This window comes from Hordeum vulgare, chromosome 2H (assembly GCF_904849725.1).
Source record: "Hordeum vulgare subsp. vulgare chromosome 2H, MorexV3_pseudomolecules_assembly, whole genome shotgun sequence".
Taxonomy (NCBI): domain Eukaryota; kingdom Viridiplantae; phylum Streptophyta; class Magnoliopsida; order Poales; family Poaceae; genus Hordeum; species Hordeum vulgare.
Genome location: NC_058519.1, coordinates 22,052,888 through 22,062,178, shown reverse-complemented (window position 1 = coordinate 22,062,178; position 9,291 = coordinate 22,052,888).

The following is a 9,291-nucleotide window of genomic DNA, read 5'->3' as shown; positions in this document are numbered from 1 at the left end:
ATCATTTCAAGTATTTGAAATATTTATATAAGAAATATTCGAAAATAATTCCAAGAAAATTCTAGAAAGTCGCACATGGTATATATGGTGAGCTTACCAAGTTTCATCTCAATCCAATTGATATCATTCACCAAAATATTCCTAAACTATCTCTGTCCAGGTCCAAACTTGGACAAGTTTACATTGCCAAGTTTCTCCAAATATTCTCAAACATTGTGGAGATGTTCTAATACCCTAATGATGCATACATACCAAGTGGTGCATCGAGTAGAACAGATCCACTTGTCCAATCCCCCCCAAATCCCTTTATACTGATTTTAAGAATTGAGAAATTTTGCATTGTCAAGTTTCCTCAATTGGTCCCAACCTTTTTGGGCATCCTCTAATCCTCACATAATGCCACCACACCAAGTTGTGCATTAGAGGGAATAGATTTGCATAACCAGATCTAGTAAACTTTGCTTGGCCATAGCTCAATGGTGGGTGAAACCCCTCTCTTACCATCCCTAGGCAGCAAGAGTAGCTTTGTCCCGCTCCTCACTGGCCCTTGATCCATTGTAAAATTTATAACAATATAGTATAATTTTGATAGGAAGTTGCAAAATCAATTTTGCACTTATTAATTAAATGCTTCAAAGGACAAAATGCCCTAGCTCTTACAAAGATTACGACGTCGAAAAGGGGTAGCAAAGTGAAAAATTTTGCTTGCTTGTGTTAGGGTAAGTCCAGAAAATCACTAGAGAGAAAGTGATGATGGTGAAGCCGCTCACATCTAGAGTGGAATCTTGGGGTATAATACTTTTTATCCGTGGATTTCCCTTGCTTACGATTGCGTCGTAACCATGGAGAATCTTCATCATTTAAGAGGATGCTTGGGTCAATGTTCACATTGAAGGGAGCAATTTCACCAAACTTATTATAATCTTCTAACATGTGTGCCTTGTCTTCTACTCCCACAATGTTTCTTTTCCCTGAAAGAACTGTGTGGCGCTTTGGCTCATCGTATGATGTATTAACTTCCTTATATTTTCTTTTTCTTGGTTTGGTAGACATATCCTTCACATGAAAACCTGAGCCACATCATTGTCTAAGACGAATGGTTCGTTTGTGTACCCAAGATTGTTGAGAGCCACTCTTCTCATTCTCTACTGCGGGTCTACCTTTACCCCACCTCCTATCAGATTGACCCATTTGCACAGAAACAAAGGGGCCTTAAAATCACGTCCATAGTCAAGTTCCCATATCTCCTCTACGTTACCATAATATGTGTCCCTTTCCCTATTGGTGTTTGTTGCATCAAAGGGGACACCATTGTTTTGGTTGGTGCCCTTTTTATCTTGGGCGATCGTGTAAAATGTATTCCCATTTATCTCATACCCTTCCTAAGTCAATATAGTTGAAGATGGTGACTTGGCCAACACGTACAACCCATCTTCAACAATGGTGTTATTCATGAGATGTGTTTGCAACTAACGGCCAAAAACTTTTATGTGTGTATGTTTAATCTAGGTGTGAGACTACTCCGGATCCTTGGAACATACAATATCCATGTGTTCCCCGATATACGGAGCCACAAAGGTGGAATTTTGTAGAACTGTGTAGTGTGCTTGAGTCAAAGAATTCCCGTCCATACATATTACTGCTTTCTTTCCTAGCATGCCTTTTCCACTCAGTATCCCTTCATGTCGCTATTCAGGAACACCAATCGGCTTAAGATCAGGAATAAAGTCAACACAAAACTCAATAACCTCCTCTGTTCCATTGCCCTTGGAGATGCTTCCTTCTAGGCTAGCACAGTTATGAACATATTTCTTTAACACTCCCATGAACCTCTCAAAGGGGAACATATTGTGTAGAAATACAGGACCCAGAATGGTAATCTCTTTGACTAGGTGAACTAGGACGTGCGTCATAATATTGAAGAACGATGGTGGGAACACCAACCCAAAACTGACAAGACATTGGACCAAATCATTATGTAACCTTGGTAGGATTTGTGGATCGATTACCTTATGAGAAATTGCATTGAGGAATTCACATAGCTTCACAATGGGTAGTCGAACATTTTCTGGAAGAAGCCCCCTCAATGCAACCGAAAGTAATTGCGTCATAATCACGTGGCAGTCATAAGACTTTAGGTTTTCGAATATTTTCTCTGGCATATTTATTATTCCCTTTATATTCGACGAGAAAACCGATGGGACCTTCATACTGCTCAGGCATGCAAAAAATATTTCCTTCTCTTCTTTGGTAAGAGCGTAGCTGGCAGGACCTTGATACTACTTTGGATGCATGCTGTATTTTTGTTCATACGTTGCAGGTCCTCCTGTGCCTCTGGTGTATCTTTTGTCTTCCCATACACACCCAAGAAGCCTAGCACATTCACGCAAATATTCTTCATCATGTGCATCACGTTGATTGCATTGCGAACCTCTAGGAATTTCCAATAGGGTAGCTCCCAAAATATAGATTTATTCTTCTACATGGGTGCGTGTCCGTTAGCGTCATTCGGAATAGATTGTCCGCCAGGACCCTTTCCAAAGATTACTTTTAAATGCTTGATCATATCAAATATATCATCACCAGTATGGTGGTGAGGCTTCTTCTCGTGATTTGACTCACATTTGAAATGCTTGCCTTTCTTTCTTAAAAGTTGCCTCTTCAGAAGAAATCAACGATTTCCAGGGTACACATTCTTCTTACATTTATCCAAATATATACTATCAGTCTAATCGAAATAGTGTGTGCATGCATTGTATCCCTTGTTTGTTTGTCGTGAATGGTTACTAAGAGCAGGCCAATAATTGATGGTTACAAACAACAACGCTCGTAGGTGAAATTCCTCCTGTTTGTGCTCATCCCACACACATACACCTTTTGTATCCCACGACTGTAAAAGTTCTTCAACTAATGGCCTTAGGTATTGCTACCTCTTGAGCTTGCATTGGTTTTTTCCTTGAAGAGGAAAGGGTGATGCAGCACAGTAGCAGTAAGTATTTCCCTCAATATAAGAACCAAGGTATCAATCCAGTAGGAGTATCAAGACAAGTCACCAGTGTACCTGCGCAAAAACAAACAAACTTGCACCCAACCCTATAAAGGGGTTGTCAATCCCTTCATGATTAATTGCAAGGTCGGATCTGAAGGTGGAAAGTGTAACAAAGTAAAAGTGTATAGCTGAAAATATGATGTGAAGTAGACCCGGGGGCCATAGTGTTCACTAGAGGCTTCGCTCATGATAGCAAGTATTACGGTAGGTGGACAAATTACTGTCGAGCAGATAGAATCACGCAAAGTCATGATGATATCCAAAGCAATGATCATACATATAGGAATCATGTCTGAGACAAGTAGACTGATACTTTCTGCATCTACTACTATTACTCCACACATCGACCGCTATCCAGCATGTATCTAGTGTATTAAGTTCATAACAAACGGAGTAACGCCTTAAGCAAGATGACATGATGTAGAGGGATAAATTCATGCAATAGATATAAACCCCATCTTTTTACCCTTGATGGCAACAACACGATGCGTGCCTCGCTACCCCTTCGGTCACTAGGTGAGGACAGCGCACGGTATGAAACCAAAACCAAGCACTTCTACCATTGCAAGAATTATAGATCAAGTTGGCCAAATGAAACCCACAACTCAAAGAGAATTACAAGGATACGAAATCATGCATATAAGAGATCAGAGGAGACTCAAATAATATTCATAGATAATCTGATCATAAGTCCACAATTCATCGGATCTCAAAAAACACACCGCAAAAGAAGGTTTCATCGGATAGATCTCCATGAAGATCATGGAGAACTTTGTATTGAAGCTCCAAGAGAAAGATGAAGCCATCTAGCTACTAGCTATGGACCCGAAGGTCTGTGGTGAACTACTCACGCATCATCGGAGAGGCAATGGTGTTGATGAATAAGCCCTCCCTGTCTGAATCCCCCTCCGGCAGGGCACCAGAACATGCCCCAGATGGGATCTTGTAGAGACAGAAGCTTGTGGCGATGGAAAAGTATTTTCGTGGCTCTCTCTCATGTTTTTGGATTTTTGGAGAATTTATAGGCGGAAGAAGTAGGGCAGGGGAGCCACGGGGAGACCACAAGCCTGCTAGCCCCCCACCCCCAGGCCGGGCCTGGTGAGCTCGTGACCTCCACTGAGGTCCTTTGCCTTGGGTCTCAAGTATCCTGCGTATCTTCCGTTATGGAAAAAATCATTTCGCAGGTTTTATTCCGTTTGGACTCTGTTTAATATTCTCCTCTAAAAAAGGTCAAAAACACGAAAAAAACAAAAACTGGCACTTGGCACTAAGTTAATAGGTTAGTCCCAGAAAAGATATAAAATAGCATACTCATGCATACAAAACATCCAAAGTTGACAACATAATAGCATGGAAACATCAAAAATTATCGATACGTTGAAGATTTATCAAGCATCCCCAAGTGGCATGAATTTTTGATGTGGAATGCTACCTAACATATTTGTCCTTTGTAACTTCTTTCTTGTGGCATGAATGTTCAGATTCGTAAGATTTCAAAACAATAGTTTACTATTGACGTGAAAACAATAATACTACAAGCAAACTAGCAAAGTAATCATGAACTTTTGAAATAACAAGGCCAAAGAAAGTTATCCCTACAAAATCATATAGTCTGGCTATGCTCCATCATCCCCACACAATGAATTTAAATCATGCACAACCCTGGTATTGGCCAAGTAATTGTTTTCGCACTCTTACTTTCTCAAACTTTTTCAACTCTCACGCAATACATGAGCGTGAGCCATGGATATAGCACTATAGGTGGAATAGAGTGTGGTGGAGGTTGTGAGGCAAAAAGGAGGAGATGGTGACATTGACTTGGCATATTAATGGGCTATGGAGATGCCCATCAATAGATATCAATGTGAATAAGTAGGGATTACCATGCAACGGATGCACTTAGAGCTATGAGTGTGTGAAAGCTCAAAAGGAAAACTAGTGGGTGTGCACCCAACTTGCTTGCTCACGAAGAACTAAGGCAATTTTGAGGAAGCCCATCATTGGAATATACAAGCCAAGTTATATAATGAAAATTCCCACTAGTATATGGAAGTGTCAAAACAAGAGACTCTCTATCATGAAGAACATGGCGCTATTTTGAAGCACAAGTGTGGAAAAATATAGTAGCATTGTCCCTTCTCTCTTTTTCTCTCTCTTTTTTGTTTGGGCTCTTTGGCCTCTTTTCAGTTTTTTTGTTTGATGGGCATCTTTGGCCTATATTTTTTTCATTTCCTCACATGAGACAATGCTCTAATAATGTTGATCATCACACTTTTATTTACTCACAACTCAATACTTAGAGCAATGATGACTCTATGGGAAATGCCTCCGGCAGTGTACAGGGATGTGCAACGATCTAGCTTAGCGTATGACGTTGAAACATCTCGCTAGCTATCTTACGATCATGCAAAGGCAATATTAAAGTGACGGCACAAGTCATCAGACGGAACTGTGGGAGTTGCATGGCAATATATCTCGGAATGGCTATGAAAATGCCATAATAGGTAGGTATGGTGGCCGTTTTGAGGAAGGTATATGGTGGGTTTGTGCATCGGCGAAAGTTGCGCGGCACTAGAGAGGCTAGCAATGATGGAAGGTGAAAGTGCATCTATACCATGGACTCACATTAGTCATGAAGAACTCATATACTTATTGCAAATCTTTTTTAGTAATAGAAACAAAGTGCTAAAAACATACTCCTAGGGGAAGGCTGGGAGGTGTTAACCATCGCGTGATCCCGACCGCCACACAAAGGATAACAATCAATAAATCAATTATGCTCCGACTTCCTAACATAGTGGTTCACTATACGTGCATGCTACGGGAATCACTAACTTCAACACAAGTATTTCTAGATTCACAACACCCTACTAACATAACTCTCATACTACCAAATCCATGTCTCAAAACTTAATTGTTAGGAATCAAACTTATCTTACTAATCAATTCACTTGAATATGGAAGTTTTTACTATATCCTCTTTGGATGCCTATCATCTTTAGGACTACTTTCACACGCCAATTACCAAGTTACTGAGAGAGAGCACTCTCAAAAAGATATAAGTGAATATCGAGAGTTTTTATTTCTTCAAAATATGACACCGTCGTGCTCTACACAGATTTAAGTGAAGCACTAGAGCAAAATTATCTAGCTCAAAAGATATAAGTGAAGAACATGCGAGCTAAATTGCCTGACTCAAAAGATATAAGTGAAGCTCAATGAGTATTCTAGCAAATTCATGATGAGTGCATGGCCCTCTCAAAAGGTGTGCAGCAAGGATGATTGTGACACAGAAAAAATAAAAGGCTCCTATAATACACGACGCTCCAAGCAAAACACATATCATGTGGTGAATAAAAAAATAGCTCCAAGTAACGTTACCGATGGATTGAAGACGAAAGAGGGGATGCCTTCCCGGGCCATCCCCAAGCTTAGGCTTTTTGGTGTCCTTGAATTTGGCTTGGGATTCCTTGGGCATCCCCAAGCTTGAGCTTATCCCATTGTCCATGAGAACATCACCCAAAACTTGAAAACTTCACAACACAAAACTTAAACACAAACTCGTGATATCATTAGCATAAGAAAACAAACTACCAACTCTTTAGGTACTGTAGTAGACTTGATTTCTATTTAGATTGACGTTGGATTACTGTATTCTCACTTTTCCATGGCTAGTACCCCATGATACTATCCATAGTTTCATCAAAATAAGCAATCAACACAACAAAAACAGAATCTGTCAAAAGCAGACCAGTCTGTAGCAATCTGTATACTTCGTATACTTCTCGTATCTCAAAAATTCTGAACAATTATGACAATTAGGGAAATTGGCATATCAACCAGAAGCAAAAAAGAATCAACTCAAAAGCTCTTTCTGGATAGGAATTAAAAATGATTTCGTGAGCACAAAGTTTCTGTCTTTTTCAGGAAGATCAAACAACCATCACCAAAACTAATCATAAAGGTTTTACTTGGCACAAACACAAAAAACACAATCATAAAAGAATTATGATGGTGTGAATACAACAAAATAGAAATCAAAAAAGCAAATATAAATTCATTGGGTTGCCTCCCAACAAGAGCTATTGTTTAACGCCCTTAGCTAGGCATAAGGCGATAGAAGCAAGTATTGTCGTCTTTGGTGCTCAAACCATAAGTAGCCGTCATCATGAATTCATAAGGCAATCTTATTTTCTTTCTAGGAAAGTGTTCCATGCCCTTATTTAATGGAAATTGAAATCTAATATTCCCTTCCTTCATATAGATGATAGCAACAATAGTCCTAAGGAAAGAGCTGCCAAGAATGATGGGACATGTCAGATTGCAATCAATATAAAGCACAATGAAATCTACGGATACATAGTTCCTATTCGCAATAATAAGAACATCATTGATCCTTCCCATAGGTTTCTTAACAGTAGAATCCGCAAGATGCAAATTAAGAGACCACTCATCAATCTCATTGAAGCCTAAAACATCACATAAAGATTTTGGAATAGCGGAAACACTAGCACCCAAATCACACAAAGCATTGCATTCATAGTTTTCTAGGAATAGATATCTCCAACTCAAGTTTCTCTTCAAGAGATTTCATCATAGCATCAACGATATGATCGATAAAGGCCTTATTTTGGCTATAAGCGTGTGGAGAGTTTAGCATGGATTGCATCAAGGAAATAAATTCAATCAAAGAGCAACTATCATAATTGAATTACTTGAAATCCAAAGTAGTAATTTCATTACTACTCAAAGTTTTGATATCCTCTACTCCACCTTCAGTGCTTTTAGCATCAAGACAAATAGACTCCGAATCATTGGGGTGTTTCTAAACCAAAGTGGATTCATATCCAGCCCCATCATCATTAGGATTGTCATTACAAAATAAGGATTCTATAGGAGTCACACAAAGCACTTTAAGATCATCGTGATTCTCATCACGAGAACACGCCTTTTTAAGCCATTCGTGTCTAGCACGAATTTGGGTGGTTCTTTCTTTACTCTCACTCATGGAAACACGCATAGCTTTCAAAGTTTCATCCATATTAATCTTGGGAGGAGCACATATCAATTTCAAAGCATCAATATCAAGAGACATTCTATCAACGGTCCTAGCCAAGTCATCAATTTTGAGCAGTTTTTCTTCTATGGACGCACTAAAAATCTTTTGCGAGTTGATAAACTCTTTAATATTACTCTCAAGATCAGAGGGTAATTTATTGTAATTACCTCTATAAGCATTGTTGTTGACCAAATTATTACTACCAACAAAATTAACATCAAAGCTCTCATTGATATTCTCAATCAAGGAAGACAAAGGCATATCATTTGGATCTAGAGGAGCAACTTTACTAGCAAACAATTTCATTAACTCATCCATCTTAGCACTCAAAGAGTTAATTTCTTCTATAGCATGCACTTTTTTACTAGTAGGTGACCTTTCAGTGTGCCATTGAGAATAGTTTGTCATGATATTATCTAGGAGTTTTGTGTCTTCTCCTAGTGTGAATTCCATGAAAGTTCCACCGAAGGCGGAATCCAAGATATTTCTAGAAGCAAAATTCAAACCAGCATAGAAGATTTGTATAATCATCCAAAGACTCAAGCCATGAGCGGGACAATTTCTAATCATCAATTTCATTCTCTCCCAAGATTTGGCAACATGTTCATGATCTAGTTGCTTAAAATTCATGATATCATTACGAAGAGAGATAATCTTAGCCAGTGGAAAATACTTGGATATATAAGCATCTTTACACTTGTTCCAAGAATCAATACTATTTTTGGGTAAAGATGAAAACCAAGTTTTTGCTCGATCTCGTAATGAGAACGGAAATAGCTTCAATTTAATCACATCATTATCCACATCTTTCTTCTTTCGCATATCGTATAACATAATGAAGGTATTAAGATGGGATGCGGCATCTTCACTAGGAAGGCCGGAAAATTGCTCTTTCATAACAAGATTCAGCAAAGCAGCATTGATTTCATATGATTCCGCACTAGTGGCAGGAGAAATCGGAGTACTAATAAAATCATTATTATTAGTATTCGAGAAGTCACACAATTTGGTGTTTTTAGTCATGGTGACTCAGCAAGCGTACAAGCACACAAGCGAACAGAAAGCAAGCGAAAGAAACAGGCGAACGAAAAAGGCAAATACTTTTGTAAATTTTTGTTTTTCAGAAGTGGGGGAGAGGAAAACGAGAGGCAAAAAGCAAAAAAAAAGTAAATGCAAGAGCTGA